This window comes from Crotalus tigris, unplaced genomic scaffold (assembly GCF_016545835.1).
Source record: "Crotalus tigris isolate CLP2741 ecotype Arizona unplaced genomic scaffold, ASM1654583v1 scf7180000017782.1332974, whole genome shotgun sequence".
NCBI classification, from domain to species: Eukaryota; Metazoa; Chordata; class Lepidosauria; order Squamata; family Viperidae; genus Crotalus; species Crotalus tigris.
In genome coordinates, this window is record NW_024096632.1 from 24,862 (window position 1) to 50,211 (window position 25,350).

At 41.0% G+C, this 25,350-nt stretch overlaps 1 pseudogene; it reads left to right on the plus strand.

Annotated features, from left to right (window-relative positions):
- Nucleotides 1-614: 614 nt before the first annotated feature.
- On the plus strand, nt 615-2,677 carry LOC120307449 (annotated as a pseudogene).
- The last annotated feature ends 22,673 nt before the right edge of the window (nt 2,678-25,350 follow it).

Genomic DNA, 25,350 nt, shown 5'->3' on the forward strand with positions numbered 1-25,350 from the left:
AAAAAAAAGAAAAGAGAGAAAAGAAAAAACTATCACTCCCTCAATATCTGTGTCAAACTCCTTTAACCTCCTCCCAAAATTACTATTACCACAACAAACATATTAATATATAGACAAACATCTTCTTATTAAATTCAAATCTTTAATTAATTTTTATTCACTCTAACATCTTATTTAACCATCTTAAGCCATAAATCAATCCATATCTAGTAAGCCTTAAAATCCAATATATAGAGCCTTAAGTAAAAACTCTTAAATCTTATTCTAGGTTTCCTTTTATGCCAAACAGGTTTCCATAACACTGACTCTATATCAATGAATAAATCACTTTTTATGCCTTGTAGTATCCTTTGAGTCAAACAAGAGCGTCTCCTTTTCTGTTTTAAAGACCTAGCTCGTTTGTAAGTAATCCCTTGTTGTTTTAAAGAGTCAAGTCTCCACATTTGAAACTGTTGAATAACAGGCTCAGTTATGCCCAATTTTGTAGTTAATAGATACTTATCCAAGCTGCCATAGTTTTCAGTTAGTTGAGCTTGTCTGTTCATTCCTGTTAATTTTAAAGTTGTAAGTGGTTCAGTTACAGTTCTTTTTGGCTCCTCGGAGATCTCATCAGCATGCATATAAAGTAAGGTAGAATCTTCTTTAATCATAGTTGATTCCGCTTCTGTTGTTTTTTTATCTATAAAATACTCAGATGTAGTCTGGGGGTCAATTTGTAAATTCAAAGCAAAATGTCTGTTTTTTATTGCCATAGTACACTCTTTTATTTGGAAACGTATTTGGTCAGTAGCTTTATAAAGTTTTTCCAGTATAAGTTAATAGTCAAGTTGAACATTAGATTTTTCCATTTCAACGAAAAATTAGAAACAATCTGTATCTTTACTAGAGGCTGTGTTCAAAGAACATTTAATCACCCCCACAAATACAGCTGTTGAATTTCTTTGTCTTTTCCTTTTTATGGTAGTCTGAAGGTCAAAGCCAGTCTCACTAACAGAAAAAGAAATAGTGCAACTTTAACTTTATCCACAAGGTGTCCTCAGTAGAATATAAAATTTCCTCCCAGACACCAGAAATATCATTAACAAGATTAAAAAACGTAGAAAAAAGGAGAATTCTTCAAATGTAGACAAAGTCTAATAGTAAATTCAATATTCAATATTAAAAAGATTTTCCAAGACCCCAAAGTGAATAACAAATAAAATAAAAATAGAGAGAGAAAAAAAGTCATTTTAAATTAATTCAATCCATAAGCTTCTTTTTCCCACACTCACCAATGACGCCTTCTCAGAGCAGGGAAATGATTTCAAAAGTGCTTTTTACAGGCACACACACACACACACAAAGGAGAACCAAGAGAGGAAGAGAAAAAAGTCTCACCCGGCTCAGCCATGGTGGTTCCTGTGCTTAGATGTTCTTCTGACTTCTGGTTTCAGCAGCTAGGTGAGCAGCCATTTTACTGGCCACTCTTTCCACCGTTGGCCCAAAGGAGCAATCTCGGTCCTTGGAAGAAGCTGCCGCTCTCCCAAGGATGACGAGGACCTCCTCACTGGTAGCCGCCCCTCCAAGGCGGCTTTTTGACCCGATTAAGGGTCTACTGGCAGAGGAGAATCAGCTGGCGAGGAGAGCAGTCTCCTTGCGCAGCTGCGAGCGCCGTGATCTGGAACCAGAAGTCTTCTCGGAAATCACATAACAACCGCCATCACCTGGTTCCTAAAAATATTTATATTGAACATGACAAGTCAACTCACCCCAAAAGGACAAAAATGATCTAGCCTACTAGCTGGTCTTATCCTTATAGTCCTATTATCCAACCTACTAAGCCTACTACCGTACACCTTCACATCAACCTCCCAACTATCAATAAACATAGCCCTAGCCCTCCCCCTATGACTAGCCACTGTTATCACTGGCCTAAAAAATAAGTTATCCCTAACACTAGCTCACCTCCTACCAGAGGGCTCCCCAACTCCGCTGATCCCGTTCATAATCCTGATTGAAATTGTTAGTCTACTAATACGACCTATCGCACTAGGGGTGCGACTCACAGCCAACATTACTGCTGGCCACCTCCTTATAACAATAGTAAGTTCTGCCACCATCAACCTTATTAATACCTATATCTCTATCAGCTCACTATCATTAACCCTACTATTCCTACTTAACGCTCCTAGAACTAGCAGTAGCCTGCATCCAGGCTTATGTTTTTGTCCTTCTAATTATCCTTTATTTACAAGAAAATACCTAATGACCCACCAACTACACCAATACCACATAGTCGATCCAAGCCCCTGACCTCTGACCACAGGCTCACTACTACTAGCCTCAGGACTAGCCTTATGATTCCACACTGCCACAACATTAGTACTAAAATTGGGGTATCTAACCCTTATACTCACCCTTGTTCAATGATGATGGGATGTCATTTGAGAGGGCACCTACCAAGGACATCACACTTTGGGCGTACAAAAACACATACAATATGGCATAATTCTATTTATTACATCAGAAGTATTCTTCTTCCTGGGCTTTAGTATATAAGTATAAATGCCTTCCAAGCATAAGGGCCCCCAAGGGAAGAAATAATTAGCCTCACACTCCTTACCATTATAACCATAGCAACAGCAACCCTCCTATATATCAACACCCCAATACCAACAAAACCAGATATTAACAAACTCTCCCCCTACGAGTGCGGATTCGACCTGCTAGGTAATGCACGCTCCCCCATCTCCATCCAATTCTTTCTAGTTGCAATCTTATTCATCCTATTTGATCTAGAGATTATCCTACTCCTACCCATCTCTTGAAGCATTAACACAAACCCAACAATCACTACTACAACTATAACCACTGCTCTCCTAGTTATTCTAACACAAGGCCTTGTATACGAATGACTTCAAGGCAGGTTAGAATAGACAGAGTGTTGGGGTAGTCTAACTAGACATTTGATTTCAACTCAAAAGAACTTAGCTAATAAGCCCCAATAGTGGAATTAATCAAAACTATCCTAGCTATAGCCTTTATAACTACTGTCCTAAGTCTATCTATACAACACAAACATCTTATACTAGCGCTCATGTGCATTGAAACAATAATACTCCTTCGATTCATACTATTAATCATATACATCTCAACCTCACTAACCCTATCACAAACCCCAATACCAGTTATCCTACTCACTATCTCTGTTTGAGGGGTGGTGGTTAGGCCTCAGCCTAGTTGTTGCAATCACACAGACTCACAGAAATGATTTCCTAAAAAACATAAATCTCCTATAATGCTCAAAACTCTTATCATAACAGCAACACTAATTCCAACGATCCTCATCCTAAAGCTGTTCATCCGCTCCCAGTTGTCTATCCCCACCCCTTCAATTGTCTTAGCTTGCCTCTGTATTGCTGCGCTGTCTTGCGTGTGTGCTTCAAGCTCCGTTCTTCTATTTACCAGCCCTGCCGCCTTCCTTGCCCGTGTGTAAACTCCTGGGGATTGGTCGTCTCGTTGTTCCTGTTTCTTATCCCCCCCCCTTCTCTCTCTCGCTAACGGGTCTTCCAACAGAAGAGTGGAGACAGGAACGGGTGTGCTAGAGCCTTCCTGGACAAACATTCAGAGCCGTTTGATGGACCATTTGTAAACACTCACACATGCGCAGGAGCAATGGGGCGAAAAAGCAAGAGGGTTTTATTGGATACACATCCTGCTAACAGCCTGCCAGGGACGGAACGGTTATGCCTTGGGGTAGAGGCGAGGAGAGGAAATGAGCGAAAGTGTGTAGCACAAGGGGGTGGTTAGAGACACACGAGCAAATCAATGGTTGGGGAAAAAGAGGAGGGGGGAGCAGCATCCCTAAAAATCATTGAGACTACAGCAGATAGCTGTGAGCAGATGAGGGAAACGATCAAAAAGGGAGAGGAGGGAACAACGAATCTGGGTAATTGGATACATACAAAGAAAGCAATGGGCAAAAAGAAGGAGAAAGGGGGAGCGGCAGCCCTAGAAGTTAGTAGTGCAATAACAGACAGCGGGGGATGCACAAGTGAGGGGATTGGAAAAAAAAGTGGATAAGGGAACTGTGGCTTTAAAAACCATCAAAGGAACAGTGATTACGTGCCTTCCAAGAATGAAACAATCAGAGATATCAGATGGACCGATGACTAGGTCCAGGAGCCGTGCACAGAATCGGCCAGCATTATAAAAAGGGAACTCCCATTGACTTGTTTTTATGCTCTGATGATGTCGGCAGTGCTGGCTGACGAAAGCTCAGCATTTTATTAAACAAATCCTAGTTTGATATTATCCTGGTGTTCATATTTATTTGTTTTTACTACATGGCATCACTCAGGATTTGAATTTTTAAGGTCATTAGATACATATATATATACAGCCAGCACCTCAACTACTCAGGATGTTACAAAACAGCCAAACAATCCACAAACAATAACTCCTACACAGCCAACCAATCCACCTACAGCAACTAAGCCAGCACTCCACACACACACACAATATATATAGAGAGACGGCAGCTCCAATCACACTTTTATTAAGAATAGTTGATAGCAGGCATAATAGACAGGATCTCAGGGATTCCCTTATAGATCGACATTTTAAAGTGTCCCTAGGCAAACCCCACCCCACAGTTCATCTGATTGGATGGGGGGTTGGCTGTGCTCTGATTGGCTGTGGGAGTGTTCTGTTTGAGTGGGGGCTTTGTTGTGCTCGGGTTAGCCTGAGTTGCAGGGGTATTTGACATGGTGAGCTGCGTTGCTGTTGTTTGGCTTCGCGTTCGTGGTCGTGCCTTATCTTCATGATGGGTGTCAGTTTGCTTCATGTATGGATTGAAGGGGTTTAAAGTGGCTAATGATGCAGCTGTGGTCTGACTTCTGGTTTGTGCTCGTGCCTTAGCATCGGTGTGGGTTTGGGTTTGCTTTTTGCGTGGATGTGTGGTGGTGACATCCTGTGTGCTTTTCGTGAGTGTGGGTCTGGTGTCATTCTTTGTGTTAGGGACTCATTTGTCAATAAGGGAGGGTTTCCAAATGGCTGGTAGGTGCGAGATATCATCTCATTTATTCATGCTGTGTGGGTATTTTTCTATCTCAATGGCTTCTCTGATTATTCTGTTATTAAAGTGTTCAGTTTTGGTGATAGTTCTGGTCTTTTTAAAGTCAATTTCATGTCCTGTGGCTTTAAGGTGTTGGACCAGGGAAGAGGTTGGTTCCTCTTTTTTGACTGAATTCTTATGTTCTTCAATGCGTGCACCTATTCTTCTGTTGGTTTGTCCAATGTATGTGGTGGGACAAGCGGTGCATGGGATTTCATATACTGCTTGATTTTCTAACTCAATTTTGTCTTTGGGGTATCTTAGGATGGTGGATATTTTTCTGTTTGTGCAGAATGCTGTCTTGATGTTGTGTTTGTGGAGGATCTTGCTGATTCTGTCTGTGGTGCCTTTTATGTATTGGGGAGGGCTTTGCTGTTTTCTTGTTCTCTGTCTTGGATTTTAGTGGGGGTTTCTTTTTGGATTAGGTTGGTAATCTTATTTCTTTGGAATCCATTGGATGTTAGTACATTGGTGAGAGTGTGTAGTTCGGCTTTTAGGTGTTGTTCATCAGCTAAGCGCTTTGTTCTGGAGATAAGTGTCTTGGCTATGGAGTTGATCTGTGCTGGGTGGTGGTGTGAGAAAGTGTGCAGATAGCAGTTTGTGTGTGTTTTCTTCTGGTAGATGGTGTGTCCTAGGGAGCCATTGGATTTCTTGTAGACTAAGACATCCAGGAAGGGAAGTTGGTTATTAGCTTCTGTTTCCATGGTGAACTGTATTTTGGGATGTAGGCTGTTGAGGTGTGTGAGGAAGTTGTCCAGTTTTTCTTCCCCATGTGGCCAGATTATGAAGGTGTCGTCTACGTATCTGAGCCAGAGTTTGGGTTTGTGATCAGATTTTTCTAGAGCTTGGGTTTTAAAGTGTTCCATGTAGAGGTTTGCAATGACAGGTGAGAGGGGTGATCCCATGGGTGCTCCTTATATTTGTTTGTATTTTTGTCCATTATAGATGTGCTGGATAGGCAGTGGTTGGTCAGATCTAGGATGTGTTTTGGGGGGTTATATTTGTTTTGGATAGCTGTCAAGGCTTCTTTGATTGGCACTTGGGTGAAGAGAGATATGGCATCGAAGCTCACGAGTAGGTCACTGGGCTGTAAGTTTTGTTTCTTTATGATCTCTATGAACTGGGATGAGTTTTTTACATGTGAGGTGATGGATTCTGCATAGGGCTGTAGTTGTTTGGTGAGAAATTTGGATAGGTTTTGTAGAGGTGAGCCTATGGAGCTGACTATGGGTCTAAGTGGGGTTCCTTCTTTGTGTATGTTGGGGAGACCATAGAGCTTAGGGCATCTGGATGATTTCTCTCTGGGAATGATTCTTTACTGGATCTCTTCCCTAATGGGGGAGGCTTTTATTTTGGATCTGGTGGTTTTTTCCAGGTAGGTGGTGGGATCTGTGTTTAGGGGTTTGTATGTGGAGTCTTGGAGTAGGTTGATTAATTTGGTTTGGTAGTCAGATGTGTTCATAACCACCGTGGCGTTGCCTTTGTCTGCTGGTAGGATTATTATGCTGGTGTCTTCTTTCAGGTTAAGTAATGCTGTCTGTTCCTCTTTGGGTAAGTTGCTTTTGGGTGGCTTACTGGTGCAGAGGATATTGGTGATTTCAGGTCTGATTCTGTTAGCGTCATCGGGGTTGATTTTGGTCAGGCTGGTTTCAGTGGGGATTTGTTTGGAAACCTGCCCTTATTGACAACGAATCCCTAACCCAAAGAATGACACCAGACCCACACTCACGAAAACCACACAGGATGTCACCACCACACATCCACGCAGAAAGCAAACCTAAACCCACACCGATGCTGAGGCATGAGCACAAACCAGAAGCCAGACCACAGCTGCATCATTAGCCACTTTAAACCTCTCCAATCCATACATGAAGCAAACTGACACCCACCATGAAGATAAGGCACGACCACAAATGTGAAGCCAAACAACCCCCCATCCAATCAGAGCACAGCCAAGCTCCTAACCAATCAGAACACACCTCCACCCAATGAGAACACAGCCAAGCTCCCATCCAATCAGTTCATACCCCCACTGGCAGTTAAAAGGAAGAAACAGCTACGATCACACATTTCTCCTAGAAGCATGAAGCCGAAAACACCAGCCTGAAGATGACGAATGGGACTTCGTCGAAACGTCGCCAAGACACTTATGACACTCCCAATTTTATGTGGGAGAAAACCTGAATAACCAAAGACCTACACACACACACACACACACACACGCACGCACGCGCGCGCGCGTGTGTGTGTGTGTGTATTGTAGATTATAGGTATGCAGGTCTTGGTGTATTCGAGTCTTTTCCCGTGTAAGATTGAGAGGATCTTGGTGACGTTTCGATGAGGTCCCACTCGTCATCTTCAGGCTGGGGTTTTCGGCTTCGTGCTTGTGCGAGCAAAGTGTGATCGGAGCTGCCGTCTCTCTATATATATTGGTGTGTGTGTGTGGAGTGCTTGCTTAGTTGCTGTAGGTGGATTGGTTGGCTGTGTAGGAGTTATTGTTTGTGGATTGTTTGGCTGTTTTGTAACATCCTGAGTAGTTGAGATGCTGGCTGTGTGCCCATTACTCTTTTATGTTGTAACGACCTGTGTAATGGGTTGTGTGATGACATCCTGAGATCTAGTGTAGTGGTATCCTGAGTTCTGTGTTGCACCATCTTGGGTGGTTGGCTGTGTTGTAACATTCTGAGTTTTGATGTTGTAGCCTCCTGAGTTCTGTGATGTGATGTCCAGGGCTGAAGGCTGTGAAGTAACATACCGGGCTTTGGTTTGGCTCTGAGTTTGCAGTCTAGCTCTGTGTTCATGGCGTGTGTCCGTTTGCTTTGTGTGGGGGTCGGAGGGAGGTGCAGCAGCTGGTGATGTCGTCGTGGTTTGGCTTCTGGATGGTGGTTGCATTTCGTCTGAGGGATGGGTTTGGGCTTGGGTTTGGGTCTGGTGAGGGTGAATGGTGGTGGCGTACTGTGTTGTTCTGGATCTGGTGTCAGTTTTCATGGCTAGGACTCATTTGTTGATTAGGGCTAGTTTCCAGATGTCTGGTAGGTGGGAGGTATCGTCACGTTTATTCATGTTGTGGGGGTGTTTTTCTATTTCGATGGCTTCCATAATTATTTTCTTGTTGTGGCGTTCAGTTTTGGAGATTAGTTTGATTCCTTCAAAATCAATTTCATGTCCTGTGGCTTTAAGTTGCTGGAAGAGGGAGGAAGTTTTTTCTTCTTTTCTGACTGCGTTCTTGTGTTCTGCGATGCATGCATTTATTCTCCTATTAGTTTGTCCAATGTATGTAGCTGGGCAGATTTTGTATGGTATTTCATAGACTCCTTGGTTTTCTAGCTGGATCATGTCTTTGGGGTTTCTTAAGATGTTGGCTATTTTTTGGTCAGTGCCGAAGGCTGTCTTGATATTGTGTTTGTGGAGAATTGCTCCCTAGGACACACCATCTACTGGAAAAAAACACACACCAACCGCTACTTAAACGCACAATCCCACCACCACCCTGCACAGATCAACTCCGTAGCCAAGAGCCTCATCTCCAGAACCAAACGCCTAGCCGAAAAAGACCACCTGAAAACTGAATTACACACTCTCACAAACGCATTAATCTCCAACGGATTCCAAAGAAATACTATTACCAACCTAATCCAAAGGGAAACACCCCCCAAGGACTGAGACATAGAACAGTACAATGACATCGCCCTCCTCCCCTACATCAAAGGCACCACAGATAAAATCAGCAACATTCTTCCAGCATCTTAAAGCTACAGGACATGAAATTGACAACAGTATTTCCATTGCTTTCTGGTAATTCAACTATAAAATCCATGGCTATTTCCCTCCAGGGGGCTGAGGGATTTGCCACTGTTTGTAACAGTCCAGGCGATTTCCCTTGCAACCTCTTGGCAGTTGCACACTTTGGGCAGCTGGCCACGTAACTTTCTATGTCTTTTTTCATGGATGGCCACCCAAATTGCCGTTTAATTAAGTGTAATGTTTTTACAAATCCAAAATGCCCTGCTGATTTTGTGTCGTGGCAAAGCTGCATGAATGTGACTCTTTGGGTTGTTGGTATATACAACTTTTCCCCCATCCAAGGCAGTCCATCTTTCATTGTGCACACGTGTTTATTTTTCTGGAACCATTCATCTGTTTCCAAACTTTTCCGGAATTCAATTCCGGTTTGGCTACCCAGCTGTGGTTTTAATTTAGCTTGGGCTCTGGTGGTTACTGGTGCTGCCAGTTGTGATTCCACCATCATCAGTTTAGAGTCGGTGGCTCATGTGCTGTTATATTGGGGTATGCTTTCCCCCCAGCAAATGCTTGAGCGTAAAGTGGAATTGGTGAAAATGCTGGGACCAGCGGGTTTGCTTGGAGTTGAGCTTCCTGGGTGTTTTCAAGGCTTCCAAATTTTTGTGGTCTGTCCACACCTGGAAAGGGATTTTATTGCCTTCAAGGAATTGGCACCACATGAGTAATGACCACCGAATCCCGTATACCTCTTTCTCCCACACAGGCCAGCGCTGTTCCGTTTTGGTGAGTTTCTTGGATGTATATGCACAGGGCTGCAATACCCCATCATCGTTTTCTTGTAATAGAACAGCCCCCACTGTCACATCACTTGCATCTGCCTGTATTACAAAGGGCTTATCCATGTCTGGATGCCTTAGTACTGGTTCAGCAGAAAAAAGTCTCTTTAGTCTCTCAAACGCTGCTTGGCACTCCATTGTCCATGTTAGTGGCTGGCTAGGTTTTACTGAGGATGCTCCCTTCGTTTTTAGTAAGTTAGTGAGGGGCAGTGCTATCTGGACAAATGAGGGGATGAATTGGCGGTAAAAGTTTGCAAAGCCCAGGAAACTTTGTAGTTGCTTTCTTGTGCGGGGTGGTGCCCAATCTAATACTGCTCTGACCTTTTCTGGGTCCATTTCAATGTCCTATGGGGATATGCGATAACCTAGGTAGTCTATCCTTTCCTGGTGGAATTCACATTTCGATAGTTTGGCATATAGATGGGTGGCTCGCAGTTTCTTTAAAACTGCTCTGACTAGGTTGACATGTTCCTCTTTTGATTCGGTGAAGATAAGAATGTCGTCTAAGTAAAGCAGGACCCCCTTAAATAGGTGCCCCCTTAGTACGTCATTGATTAATTGCATAAAGACTGCAGGGCCCCCTTGTAATCCAAATGTCAAGACTTTGAATTGATAGCACCCCATTGGGCAGTTAAATGTGGTCTTCCATTCATCCCCTTCCTTAATTCTCTAGTGATAGTACGCTTCCCTTAGATCTAGTTTAGTAAAAAAAAAAATTCGTTTCGAGAGGTGGGATAACATGTCCTTCATGAGGGGTAGGGGGTATAGGTTGCTGTCACTGATTGTATTTGGGAGCCTATAATCCACGCATAAGCATAAAGAGCTGTCCTTCTTCTCTCTAAAGAGGACCGGAGCAGCCACTTTAGGCTTGGCAGGTTCAATGAACCCCCTTTCTAGGTTTTTCTTTATGAATCTTTCCATTTCCTCCTTCTCCTTTGGGTTCATGGAGTATAATCTGGGCTTTGGGAGTTTTGCTGCGGGCTTTAATTCTATGACACAGTCTGTGGGTCGGTGGGGGGGAAGCTCATCTGCCCTCTCCTCACTGAAAACTTCAGCAAGATCTCTGTATTCCTCTGGTATTTCTAGTAGCCCCTTTTCCTCTCCCATGGATGCTTTTTCCGTTCTTAATTTTGGTAGATCCCCTTGGGGTTTTAAGTCCATAGGATCCCCTTTCAGGAAGTTGATTTCTGCCGTCCTCCAATTCACCCAGGGGTTCCATTTCTTTAACCATTCCATCCCTAGGATCATCGGGCATTTCATGCCTGGGGTCACTACAAACGTTATGTCTTCCTCATGTTTGCCCAGGGAGAGGTGGATTGGTAAAGTGGCTAGGGTAACTGCCCCCCCCCGCTATGGACCCATCTAACTGGCCAAATAAGATTGGTTGTTCCAGTCTCCTTGATGGAATGCCCAGGTTTCCCACTAGCGTCGGGCTAATGAGGCTGCGGGTGCAGCCAGAGTCTATTAAGGCTTTCACCTTGTCAGCTTCGGACATGGGGAAAATTAATATAGTCACTGTCTTGAGGATGGGTGCAATGGATCCACTTACCAGGGGTTCGCCCTCCGAGCTGTCGTCTGAGGCGTCCACTGGTCCTGTGATGTAGGCTGGAGTTCTTTCCCCCCCGATGAGCAGAGGTAGAGGATTCCACGGTCTCCATCATTCTCATGGCAGGTTCTTTTGGCTTAGCTGGAGACTTCCCAGATTTGCTGGCCAGTGATCTGTCTGGGTTGTGCTGGGGGGCTTTTGAGCGGCATTCTACAACCCGATGCCCCTCTCTCCTGCACTTGAAATACCCCATTTGCTTCTTGGCCATAGCCGATAGTTACACTGGTTCGCGCATTGACTCAGGCGGTGAGCGGCTCCATTGTTTTCCTCGGCGGTGCCTCTTCAGTAGGTCGATCTATGCTTCCTCTGCCAGGGCGTACCATTCATCGAGTTGGTGTGGGTCCCCTCGGGGCAGGCAAGCATCATATAGGTCGAAGTTTAGGCCATCTTTGAAATGGCTAAGGAAGATGTCTTCTGGCCAGTTCAGTTTGCTGGCAATGACCCAGAATTCTTGTGTATATTCGGCTACCAGGCGTTTGCCTTGCCTCATCGTTTTGATCCTTTCGCAGGCTTTGCGATCAGCCAGGGGGTCCTCAAATCACCTTCTCAGAGAGGACATGAAACGGTTGAAGTCGTCTAGCTCTGGGGCATTGGAGTCATGCAAATTCATCACTCAGTCTGTGGCTGGCCCGTCCAGAGCAGATTGCATGATCCTGATACGGGCTTTGTCTCTGGGGATGTGCCGCCCGTATTCCTCCATGTAGCTGAGGTCTTGGGTTAGGAAAAATCCCAAGCGTGTCGGCTCCCCCTTGAATCTCATGTCCAGCAACGGGAGTCTTTGAATGGATCGGTGCCTTCATTGTTGGTGGTATTGTCTTCCATCCAGATTGCCATCTGCGGGTCAGCAGAGAGTGGGGACTACTGGATCAGCGGACATCCCTGGGGTTATAGGTTCCAATTCCCCCTCGATGTCTCTCCAGTTGTGGCTCCAGGAGCTGGTGCAGCCGTAGGGATCAGAATTCTCCTCTCCTAGAGAGCTGAGGGTTCTCTTCATCAAGTCGATAGCTTTCTCTAGGATCCAGCTTGAGTGCGGTGCCCAGCTTCCATCCTCTTTGCTTGCGTACAGGGATTTCCCCATCTTCTGCTTCCATTCTGATTGGTTGACCCCCTGTCTCAGGGTCATCTTTCTTGATTTCTTTTCGCACTCGCCTTTCTTTCCAATGCCCATTGACCACCGAGGTTTGTGGTTATGTGTCTCCACCACCTCTTCTCCTGAGGAATCTGACCTCTCAGATCCCGACATCTGGCAAGGTTTCAGTTAGGGCAGCGGCTCCCTTTCCAGGGAGTTTTCTCCCTTCCTTGCTCCGCCATCTGACATGGTAATTTTTGCAAAGTCCCCCGGCAAGGTTCTCCCTTCCAGGTGGACTAATTCTGCAAGTCCTGTCTAATGTAAGGACCCACCCCACTTTGCATCTTAAGAAGACAGAACTCTTGGAATATTTCTTCCAACAGGCATCCTTTATTAAGAGAAAATGGTTGCAGGCGTTCTAGGCAGGACTTGGGGGCCAAGCCCTATGGTTCAAGGTTTTAAGGGGTTCCCAGTAACCCCACCCCACCCCACCATCCTTCCAGTGACAATCCCAGGCGTTACATTTCCACCCCCTTTTCCTCACTGCTGGCGGAAGGGATTCTAACAGTTAGATTTCTTAAAAGATCTATCCAAGATTAGATTTTGAGAATAGTAAGAGATCAACCCTTAAAATACAAAGAAAAAGAAATACTAGTCCTTAAGCAAATTCCTAGAAGGATAAGAGAGGCTCGAAGGGACTCAAAAAGATACAGATTGGATACCTCACTTAAAGCAGTGAAATTCTTTGATAAGCATAGAACTTTTTTGGAAAAAGGGGATCCTGAACCTAAGAAACAAGAGGAGATGGGGCTGTAGGAGCGTCTGAACAACTAGAGGAGGAAGAAGTTAAAAAGACTACCCCAGAGGTAGAAACAAGACCGAGACACCAGAGACAGATAAGTTCGCCTAGAAGACTGAGATCCAGATACAACTAAAGCCATGGAGGATATTGGAATTTTATCAATAAATATAAATGGATCAAATTCTCCCCCAAAGAAGAGAAAAACTTTTTCTAAACTACAAAAGTTAAAAATGGACATAATTTGCCTACAAGAAACACATATTAAGAGACAACATGCTAGAATTCTAGAACAACCGAAAATGGGCAAGCTTTATTTTACACTTGTACCCCAAAAGAAAAGAGGTATAGCCCTCTACATAAAAGAAAAGATGAACCCTAAACAAGTTTATGTAGCTGAAGAGGGGAGAATATTAATGGTGGAAAGTATGGTCGATCAAAAACAGATACTGATGGTTGCAATATACGCACCTAATGATAAACGAGCAATTTTACTACCAACTACATAATAAAATAATGGACTTAAACTATAAAAATCTTTGTATACTGGGAGACTTCAATGCAATAGCAGATTCAACCCGGGACTATAAAAACCATAAACAAGGGAGAAAAGGGGGAAATACTTTACCTAAAGCCTTTTAAAAAATGAAAGAACTGTCTATTCAAGATATATGGAGAGAGATGAATCCAGAAAAGTCCCAATATACATTTTATTCAAACAGGCATAAATCATGGTCTAGAATTGACATGATATGGACATCTTATGATTTGAAAACGATAATACAAGAGATTGAGATAGAAACTAATGTCTGGGCAGACCATAACCCAATAAAAATGATCTGGAAAGGCACTAAGAAAAAATTAAGATGGTCTCTGAATAAATCTATACTGAAAGAAAATTTCTACAATTAGTGACAAGGGAAATGGAATTCTTCTTTAAAATAAACAGGAAAGAAGAAACCTCCCTCCAAAATGTCTGGGATATGGCCAAAGTATACTTTAGAGGCTTGGCTATAACATACACTGCCAAAAAGAACAAAGAAAAGAAACAACTACAGTTAAACTTGAGAGAAGAACTTAAAAACTTGGAATCTGAGTTACAAATTGACCCACAAAAGAAAATCCTTAAGAAACAAATGGAGATAATAAAACATAAATTAAACTTGGCCGAGATGGATATTTTGGCACAGCAGATCAAACGATTTAAACAGCACTTTTCTGAAAATGCCAATAAGCCAGGAAGATGGTTGGCATATAGGAAAGAAAAGGAAAAAAGACTGATAAAGACTCAAAAGGAGAGCTACACTTTCATAATGATGCAATGAAACAGATTATTAAGGCCTATTACAAGATACTTTATAAGACAGAGGTGGTCTCTAAAGAGGAAATACAGGCTTACATGAAAGAAAGCGATCTGCCAAAAGTCCCGGAGAATATTAGAAATATACTAAATTGGAAAATATCAATGATGGAGATTACAGAAGCCATTAAAAGGCAAAAAAAAAAAAAAAAGACAAGACTCCAGGCCCAGAAGGACTTCCTGCAGAATTTTATATAGCACTCCAGGACTTATTAAGCTCGATTTTGAAGGAACTGTGTAATGAATTTTTTTCAGAGACAAAAATACCAAACTTGTGGATGGAAACTAATATTACTTTGACACCCAAATAAGACACCGATCTTACACAAATAAAAAACTATAGACCAATATCATTATTAAACCTGGATTATAAAATCTTTGCTTCAATAATGGCGGAAAGAATGAAGAAATTTCTGACAGAATTTATTCATACAGATCAAAATGGTTTCCTACCTAAAAAACAAATAAAAAATAACTTAAGGATCATCTTAAATGTCTTGGAATATTATGAAAATCATCCAGGGAAGCAGATGGCGCTGATATTTCTTGATGCGCAAAAAGCTTTTGACAACTTAAACTGGCAATTTATGTTCCATCAGCTGAGGGAAACGGACTTTGGCAACAATTTTATAAATGCAATTCAAGCAATCTATAACAAACAAACTGCTAGGATACTGTTAAATGGCGATTATACAGAAAGCTTTGATATCAAAAAAGGCACAAGACAGGGATGTCCATTATCCCCCTTTTTATTTATTTTAACATTGGAAGTATTGGCTAGAAATATCAGGCAGGACACGGAAATAAAAGGTTTGGAGATAAAAGATCAAAAATATAAATTACAAGCTTTTGCAGATGATTTGTTTTTTATTCTAGAAGAGTCACTAGAAACATCTACTAAATTGTTGCAGAAAATAGAAAAATTTGGAGAAGTGTCTGGTTTGAAAATAAACAGAGAAAAGACTAAAGTATTAACAAAAAATCTAACAGACAAACAGAAAACCTATCTTACAAAAAAGACAAATCTCCAAATAGTTAAAAAAGTGAAATATTTAGGCATTTACTTAACACCAAGATGCACAACACTAAAAGAAGACAATTATGAAAGATTGTTGAAACAAATAAAATCAGATTTGGAAAAGTGGAAAAATCTCCAACTATCACTGCTAGGATGAATAGCAACAGTGAAGATGAGTATCCTTCCAAAACTACTTTTTTTTAATTTAAAACAATTTCTGTAAAACTGGGGAAGATATTCTTTGATGACTTAAATGCAACAATACTAAGATTTATATGGCAAGGGAAGAAAGCACGAATTAAAGTTAAAATGCTACAAGAAGCTAAAGATAGGGGAGGATTTGGACTCCCGGATTGGAGACTCTATTATCAAACAGCCATTTTACCATGGATCAAAGAATGGATACACTGAGAAATAAAAGACTCCTTTACCTAGAGGGGCATGACCTACAATGGGTTGGCATGCCTTTCTGTGGTATGGGAAAAATAAAATACACATATATTTTCAAAACCATGCTATAAGGAATGTACTACTTTTAGAATGGGAGAGAATAAAACAAAAAATTATATTAAAATACCAGAGTGGCTTTCAACAATGGAAACTTTTGCTTACCCAAATTTAATCAATTATGATAAACTCGTTACTTACAAAGACATTTTGGATAAGGATGGAAAACTTAAAGACAGGCAAGATCTACAACAACAAGGTATTGATTTATCTTGGTGGCCTTACTTACAAATTCAAACAAGATATGAGAAAGATTTAAAGGCATCGGGATTTTATAAAGAACAGATAGAATTTGACCAAATACTCTTGAAAACAGATGAAAATCTGATTAAGAAACTTTATAGATTTCTGCTAAAATGGAAGATGGAAGAAGAACAAGTAAAAGAGACAATGATGGTTTGGACAAAAAACATCAGATATTCTATAGACTTAGAAGCTTGGCAAAAGTTATGGCATAGAAATATTGACTAAAGCAACTTCCTATAAAGAAAACCTGTAAGGTTAGCAAAAATGTTTAAAAATGTTTTGAATGATTGTTGGAAATGTAAACAAAAGCCAGGTACCTATTACCATATCTGGTGGGTATGTCCTAGTGCAAAGAAATTTTGATTTAAGATTCATATATGGTTGGAAAAGATAACCAAAATACAGATAGAATTTAAGCCAGAATTGTTTCTGTTATGAATACTAGGATCTAACTATGGCAAAGAAAATGAGTATTTAATACTACATATATTGACAGCTGCGAGAATAGCATTTGCCCAATATTGGAAAAATGAGAATGTACCATCTGATGAAATTATAATTAGGAAAATCTTATAATGTGCAGAAATGGACAGACTAACCCTAGAGATTAAAGAGAAAGAAGATTCAGTCTATATCAGAATCCAATTATATTTCATCTCTAGTTATCGACTATGGAAAACCCCATTTCTGCCCTCTCTGGATTCTGTCATACGATGAAGGGGAAGGGGGGGTGAACAAAAGGGTTTTATAGCCCTCACTTCCTTCGGTGCAACTTCAAAGGGATTGAATGTGGATACCACCAAAAGGACTAAATCATAACAATGGGGCCATCAGCTTTCATCTACTCCTCTCTGAAGTCTCCCTTTCACTGGCAGTGAGGAAAAAGGGGGTGGAAATGTAACGCCTGGGATTGTCACTGGAAAGATGGTGGGGTGGGGCTGCTGGGGACCCCTTAAAACCTTGAACTGTAGGGCTTGGGTCCCAGGTCCTGTCTAGAACGCCTGCAACCATTTTCTCTTAATAAAGGATGCCTGTTGGAAGAAATATTCCAAGAGTTCTGTCTTCTTAAGATGCAAAGTGGGGTGGGTCCTTACAGTCTATTTTAAAACATGGGAAAATTTCTATCAATGGTTAGCAAAATGAGTTAATGAAAAATAATTGTGAGGCTTATTAAGAGTATTGATGTTTATTGATTAATTGACACGGTTTATAATTATAGTTACTTTTGCTGACTACGACGACTTTTATTATATTAATCACTCCCACTGAATACCTGTATCCAGACGATAGTTTGTTTGCTAAAGCTTGAAATGTTATTGGGGGCAACCCCATTGTTGTACCTACCCCTGTCCCAACCCCTCCCCTGAACCTTACCCTGAATCCCATTACCTATATTGACCTTACCCTTTCTTTACCTTTATAAAACGTAATAAAATATTGTTTTTAAAAAAGGAAGAATGTTTCCATTTTTCTGTTTGTGTCCTTGAAAGAGCTATCCAGGCAAAACTGATTGGCCAAGATTAACAAAGTCTACCCTTCAGACTTTGTGCTCCACCCCTCTTCTTTTGCTCTGTTGTTTTTAGAGTCTGCCTGTCTTAATTTGTTAGCTTCTATTATATGACCATGAATATTGGGAAGAATCAGAAATGAAAAACAAATAGCATATGGTATGTTTAAGAAAACTTCACTTGCTCATTCAGCAGAGACAGGGTCAGCTGATCTTGCTTTTTGCATGTAATGGGGAAGACAAGTATCTTTGTTGATTACTGTATCTAATGACTGGCCTGGCTAATTTAGTTTTACTATCCTACCAAATAGCAAGACCCTTATAACAATTTGTTAACTTCTTGACATTTTTATTAATGACAAGTCAATGTGGAAGACAAAAATATGAAGAACTGCAGGTAGAGGGGGAGTCACAGGATATAATTTTCACTATTATTAAAAATATTTCTATATTATATCTTTTCTCTCATGGCTATAAAATCTGGTACGAGAAATACATCTTACAAAGAAATGGTTAAGTATGCTTTCCAACATAAGTAAGATATAAAAAAATCTCACACATGGATCTGTTATCAAACAAGTAGGAAGGTGAAGAGGGAAGAATGTTATGTTTCCTGAACTTTAACTGTAGTCTCTGCCCTATCAGGTTAATGTTTGGCTGGATATCCTGTCTGAAGTGAGTTGAAAATGGTAAATGTAATTCCTCCCTCCATCCCTGGTATGTATTTAATGTGGTGTTGTCAGACTTTCTACATTAATCTGAATAGATTTTTGTCTGTTTGTTATATCCATGTTTTAGAATGAAGGTTCTTATAGAAAATAATGGAGTTCTTAACAGCAACATGTAACGGGTACAACTTGCTTTATCACATTGGTACTGGAAAAGCCAGAAGTTAGAACACATCTCATGGGCTTCTCTTCCACTTCATTCCAGCTGTAAAAATCTCTCTGGCCTCTTTTCAAAACAAATATTGGCAAACATAAGTAGAAAACCACATTCAACTCTGAACCCACTAATGCCTAACTACCAATTCCTTTGACTGTTACTTCACAAGGCTGAAGGTGGCAGTCCACTAGAAGTTCTGAAGGCTGAAAGTGGCAGTCTGCTAAAAGATCTGAAAAGCCTTTTAAAAACTTTCAAGATAGGAAGACTTCTGTTTGAAGTGGACCTATAAATATGTTATAAAAATAGAAGTGTCTATGAGAAAGATAGATGATAGATAGATAGATAGATAGATAGATAGATAGATAGATAGATAGATAGATAGACAGACAGACAGACAGATAGCTGGGCAGATAGATAAAAGGGGGTTAGAATATATTTTTCTTAAAACAGCTTAGCTTATTCTCTTAAATATGAGCTTGCTAATTATTTCAAAGGGCTAATTACTTTAGGATAATTACTATGAAATAATGCACTTTTTAAATGAACTTTAGAAAATCCTGCTAATTTACTTTTTCATCTTTGACAGATTCAGTGTATGGAAAATGATCAGAATTGACTTTTAAAACACATTCATTGAGTTTGTGTACATGCTGACCTTCCATGAGTTCTGTGTCTTCAAGAAGTTTTGCACTGTTAATGCATCAATCTTACAATAGTTTGCAGAATAAGCTAAATGCTTTTTATGTAGTCTTCTAAATTCTGTTATTCCAATAAAATTCATATCATAGTGGAAATTCGGCAAGACATGGTTTTGTATTATGGTGACAAAGTAGCATTGCTGGTAGATTATATTATCACCAATGAGATATCCTCAGGATATGATTTTTAAAAGTCAAGACAGCAACCACAATGGTGTGGTTGAAGCTCTTCCTATAGCTTATGTGCATTGCATATAAGGGAGCTTTGATTGCACCATTATGGCCATCATTTTGATTTTCTTTTCTTTTTTTTACTATAACTTACAGACCTCCTACTAGTCATTCTGAGACTGATGCATGATCACTTACTTTTATGTGATATAGCTTCATTTAAGGGCTTTTCTCCAGACATGGAAGAAACCTAACCTGGTAGGTAGAAGGAAAGGCAATGAAAAAAGGAATTCTCCAGCATGATTGGATGGAGAACCCACGGATGGGTTGTCTTAATCTATCTGCTCCAATTAGACTAAGTCTGAAATTTAGTACCGCCCCCTCTGTGCCAACTGCACCCCAGTTTTAGACTTAGTCTCTTTGCTCTAAGATGCATTTTTTTCTTTGCTCCTGGAGCAGAAGACTGTGTATTTTCCCTTTTTCTTATTTCTGTTAGCCTAGCTCTAACTCCTCATTTTTCATTATTTAATTAATTTCATTAATTAATTTCATTAATATAAAGAAATTTTCCAGCGATTGGAATCATCCTCACCCGACTGCCCGGCCGGGCTGACAGGCTGGGCATCCATAGACCCTTTTTTTCCTCTCCTCTTCTGAGAGCTTCCTTGAATTGCTGCTAACAGAGCCAAGCTCTATTCTGACTCTTATAACTTACTGCAGCTCCGGAAGCTCCGAAACTCCAGCTGCCGCCTGGTCGATTCTCCCACTGTCAGCTGTTTGTCGGAGGACTCCTTCTTGACTCACTGACTGCCCGCGGCTCCGGAGGCAAGGGTAAGCCTTGTTGATCGACTGGGGGGCTCCGCAAGCGGCAACTAAGGTTGCCAGGCCTGGAGGGAGCCTTTTTAGGTCCCTCGGCCTCTGCAGATCATCGTAAGGCAAAGGAGAGGGTATCAATGACGAACTAACTTTCTGAGACCTGAAGGCCTTATCGGGCCTAGGCCAGTCTCAGCGCCTCCCAGCTGACCATCCAAAACACCCTCCGCTGCGCTAGGAGCCCAGGCGATTCTCTGGAACAAGGGCTCATCGCAGCTTAGGCCTCAGGCCTCATAGGCCTTCCTTCCAACGGCCGTTTTTTGGCGCGCAGAGCTGCGACTGCCATTTTGAATCACCTCCCGGCCGCCATTTTGAGAATTACAGAGGCCCAGACTGCCTGCAGGAACATTCCAGAAGGCAGTTTCTGACAATCTGAGGCAGAGGCCTCTAAAATTGACGAACCTTTCAAGGCAGATCGGATTGGGGAGGGCAAGCTCGTTCCGGAAGGACGCACTGCCTACCAACCCCCCATTGCCCACCCCCCTCACTGGGCCGGATCATCTCTGCTGGGCTCCCTTAGTAAGTTTACAACGCTGAGGGGGGGCATTTTTGCTGAGGTTGAGCCCAAAGCAGATTCATCATGGCAGAAAAGTCTACCAACGAGGCGGCCAAGAGGAAACATCCTACTGAGGCAAGTGGAAAGAATAATTCCAAGCGAGCCAAGTCAAGCAGGGAAACAACTAATCCACAGAGGGCAGCCTCCCCAGCTCAAACAGGCACAACGGGAAGGTCCATTTTTGAACCCCTTTCCTCACATTGTGCCTCAGCCCCAGGGGCCTGGTCTCCCCCCAGGGGAATTTCCCAACCAGAATCAGCCACAACAGTGTCTCCAGGGACAGGTTTGACTGGCCAGGAAACCCTTAATTTGGGCCCTCAGGCCACATTCACCCCCACTGCAGCAGGGCTTCGCCCCTCTGAGTACCAGACTCTAAATCCGGACTACCTTCAGTCCATGATAGCCCAGGCTGTGGCTCAATTCATGGCTTTCAACGTCCAACAACCACCCCCACAATCCATGTATCATTCCCAATCTCCAGATTGTAGTTTTATATTTCATATTTTAGGATGGTTCAGTGATGTTGCAGTGATCCAATCATCAGGAATTTGTAAAGTACAAGAAATGCGAGTGTTCTGGTATCTGGAAGGGCTCATGCACAAAGGTTTCCTGATTCAGACCTTCTGGTTAACATGTACACAGCAGAGCTGAGCAGCTCTGTATTATTAGGACAAGGTTACATGTGAATTCTGGTTTGGCCCTTCTCATCCATAAAGGGGATTTAAATAGCTTCCTGTTGTTTTTCTAAGAAAGGTAGTTGTTGTGAATTTGGATGGGTTTAAAATCTCATACAGACTGAAGCAATTTTTTTATATATATAACAAGTTTTATTAATTTTCCATTTTTACAAACCTTCAGGTATTTAAGGACGCAACATGGTAGTTGGGTAATACATAATCCAATAATACGCTTATCCATACATATATCAGTTTACATCATCAAAAATTTCCTGTTTCCCTTAATCAAGCTATTTTCCAAGGCACCTGAAAGCAGGACAAGAAGCAACGGGTGGAAACTAAGCAAGGAGAGAAGCAACCTAGAACTAAGGAGAAACTTCCTGGCAGAACCATTAACCAGTGGAACAACCTGCCTCCAGAAGCGGTGAATGGAGGTTTTTAAGAAGAGACTGGACAGCCATTTATCCGAAATGGTATAGGGTTTCCTGCCTGAGTAGGGGGTTGGACTAGATGACCTCCAAGGTCCCTTCCAACTTTACTATTATTATTATAACAAATTCAAATTGGTAGATTGCTAATTATAACTCAATCATTTAAAACATTTATAAACAGCTTTTACATTGTATATCTCCAAATCCTGTTTTTAACTTTTGTCTGGTTTCAATTAGAGTATTTAAGTTGGCTTACTGTCCAATAATATTTAGATTTCGAATAGCCCACGGTTCCCTTAATTCATACAAAATAGTATCATCTCTAAGATACACTTATTGTTTATTCCAATAAATTCTTAATTTATTTCACCATCATATTCTAATTCTCATTTTAATATCATCGCTTACTCATAAAATAACCTATATCCTCTGAATCCATCTTCTATTTATAGTTCAAAACAATTATTTAAATAACTAATTTATTTCCCTTATAGGTATAAGTCTAACTATTAAATCCAATAATATATTTTAAAATCCCCTTAGCTCATTAGATAAAGTTTAAAACTCTTCCATTAGATATCAAACAAAGAAAACCATTTTTTAAAAAAAATCTAACTCTGGCCTTCCTTTTATGCCAAACCAGGTTCCATAAAAATGCTTTTTGAGCCTCAAATGGCTCTCCCTTCCTTCCTGGATATATCATTTGAAACAGGTGAGACCATTCAGTCATCAGCCTATCAAGGAAGCCAGTCCCTTCACAGTCGTTAAATTGTTGACCCAATGGTTTAAGTCTCCATATCTGAATTGATGTGTTTATCATGTGTTCTGATTGGTCTTCTTCTAGTTTCAACTGAAGTAAATGAAAGTTCATGTTCGATGTTGTAGTTGTTTTTGGATCATCTAGATTATCTGAAATCTCAGTGTATTGTCGTAAATCCTCTGGAAGTTCCATCTTAGCATTGCTTTGATCAGTTTCTGTTACTGTTGTAGTTGTCCAGACTGAAGCAATTTATTAACACATGAATTAACACTCCAATTTCTTTATTTTAATATGTATTCTTTGCCCTCTTTTTTTCATGATAAATTTTCTCCCCTCCTCTTTTCTAGTTTGGTATGTGTGGGGACGATGCCCTGGCCACCTTACTGTATTTCAGCAATTGAAGCATTCAGACCCTATGCAGAAGGGATTAGAAACAGCAAAACAAATCCCTCCATTGCTTGAACTTTCTGGGCTGTAATTTACACAAGCCCCATCAGTCTTCTTTCATCCCAGGATTCCATCTGTTCTTGGAGGTTGCTGCCCTGGACCAGAGGAACAGACTTTTAGCAGCAGTTTTGCTATTTCTGCTAAAAGTTACAGCCAAACTTGCCCCGTGCATTTCACTGGCAGCCTGACCATTGTGTTTTATTAGGGATCTCTTTCAGTTGAAGTACTCATCATTTATTAATCAAACAAGTTTCACTGACTAAATTAAAAGATACAACTCTTAAGCAAAAAGACATAATTTGTTTTCAAATAATGCTGCATGTATGTGATAGTAGCAGCATCTTTGTCAAAAAGCACTGCTTACTCTTTTTTAAGTACTTGCAAGATGTAGAGTTCTATAGATAAACTCTGAGTTATTGGAAATACGTTTTAGTTCATTTTAAGAGAATCAACTAATCCACTTTATATCCAGCTAAATGGAACTGTCCAGTAAAACGTACATTTTAAAGATGGCAAAGTGATGATGTTTTGCTTTGTGGAACTGTCTTAACTTTAATTAAGTTGTGGAACTGGGGGAGGGAGGTGGGGGCTACAACATAGGAAGCAAAGCACTGTGCATTGACGACTCTGACTGAACTGGATGCAATCCAAGTAGGCTACTAATTTACTCTTCTCTCATTTGTGTGGAGAAGGGTCAAGGGAATTGAATTATTTCAGGTGCTGCCATAACCCAGGAGATGAGACTTTGACTAAATGAAAAATTTTGCACTGTTGATCATCTGGACCCTCTTCAAGACATGTGGATTTCAACTCCCAGAGGCAGGGAATCCTGGGGGTTGAAGCCCACACATCTTAAAGGCTCTGAAATTGAGAAACACTGATCTGGATGATCAGTGATTGGCTCATGATGTTTCCTGACTGTGTTCAGTGTTCCAGAGCAGAGCCAACTTCAAAACAGTTTAGAAGGATTGGAGTATGGGAACAATGTCACACAGAAATGTCCAACTATCCAGAGGTTCAGGCAGTTGAGGGTCATTTAATCACATGCAGTGAACCTTTTAAAATGGAGATATTTGAATCTTGTTCGTGCAAACTTTCAGTTATATCTTTCAACCTCAAGTCACTAAAAGAGATGGCCTAAAACTGGCAAAATCTCAAAGTTACTTACTATTTTTGTGTAATGTTTCTAGTGTATTTTGGTAGAAATATAGTGTATTTAAATCACAAAACTATGTAAGTATAAAGACTCAATTGCTCCGTTGGAAAGATAAAATGGTTAGCTGGCAATCCATGGTAATCTTGAAATAGAAGAGTCATATGAGCAAAAGTGGGCACTTCCATAACTATCTGAGCCACTGCATTTTATACGAGCTTTAGCTTCTGAATGGTATTCATGGGCAGCTCCATGTGAGATGGTTGTGGTCAAAGCATCCCATTCCAGGAATAATCACAATTGGTACACAAGATATAATTGTGCAAAAGTGCTCCTGGTCAAAGCTCCTACCTCCTGTACTAGCAGGATCTGTAAATCCAGAAAACTCTTAGTTATATTAAGTTAGTCAATACCATTATAAGCAAATGTCTCCCAGTCTCAAGACTGGAAAGAGAATAGCAATGTTTCTGGAGACCTGAGGATCAAGGAGGAAAAGGCCTACAGTTTAGCCCTAGAGCAGATATACACTATTTGAATTTTCTCTACAGAAAAACAACTTTTCTAGTTCTGAGTTTCTGCCATAAGCAATTTCTAAGTACAAAATTGCCTGGAAAACACTTTTTATCATGGCTAGATGAAAGTCAGTCAATGCTTCTTGTCCACTATAACTGCTATTGAGGCAACTGAAGGTTTGTTTAAGGTGCAGGGCTAAACAGAGCCAATGGAACCCTGTGTCTTTGGGTCCCAAGATGACCACTGTCACCAACTCTCCCGCAGCCTACACAATTTGTACACTGGAACTGGAAACAAGGAAGAATTTAAAGAAATTCTGATACTAATTTACTCATTCATAAATTAACAGTTTTTTCACATTTTTAAATTCATGGGTTTCCTGTGTTTTTCTTGAATGAAAGG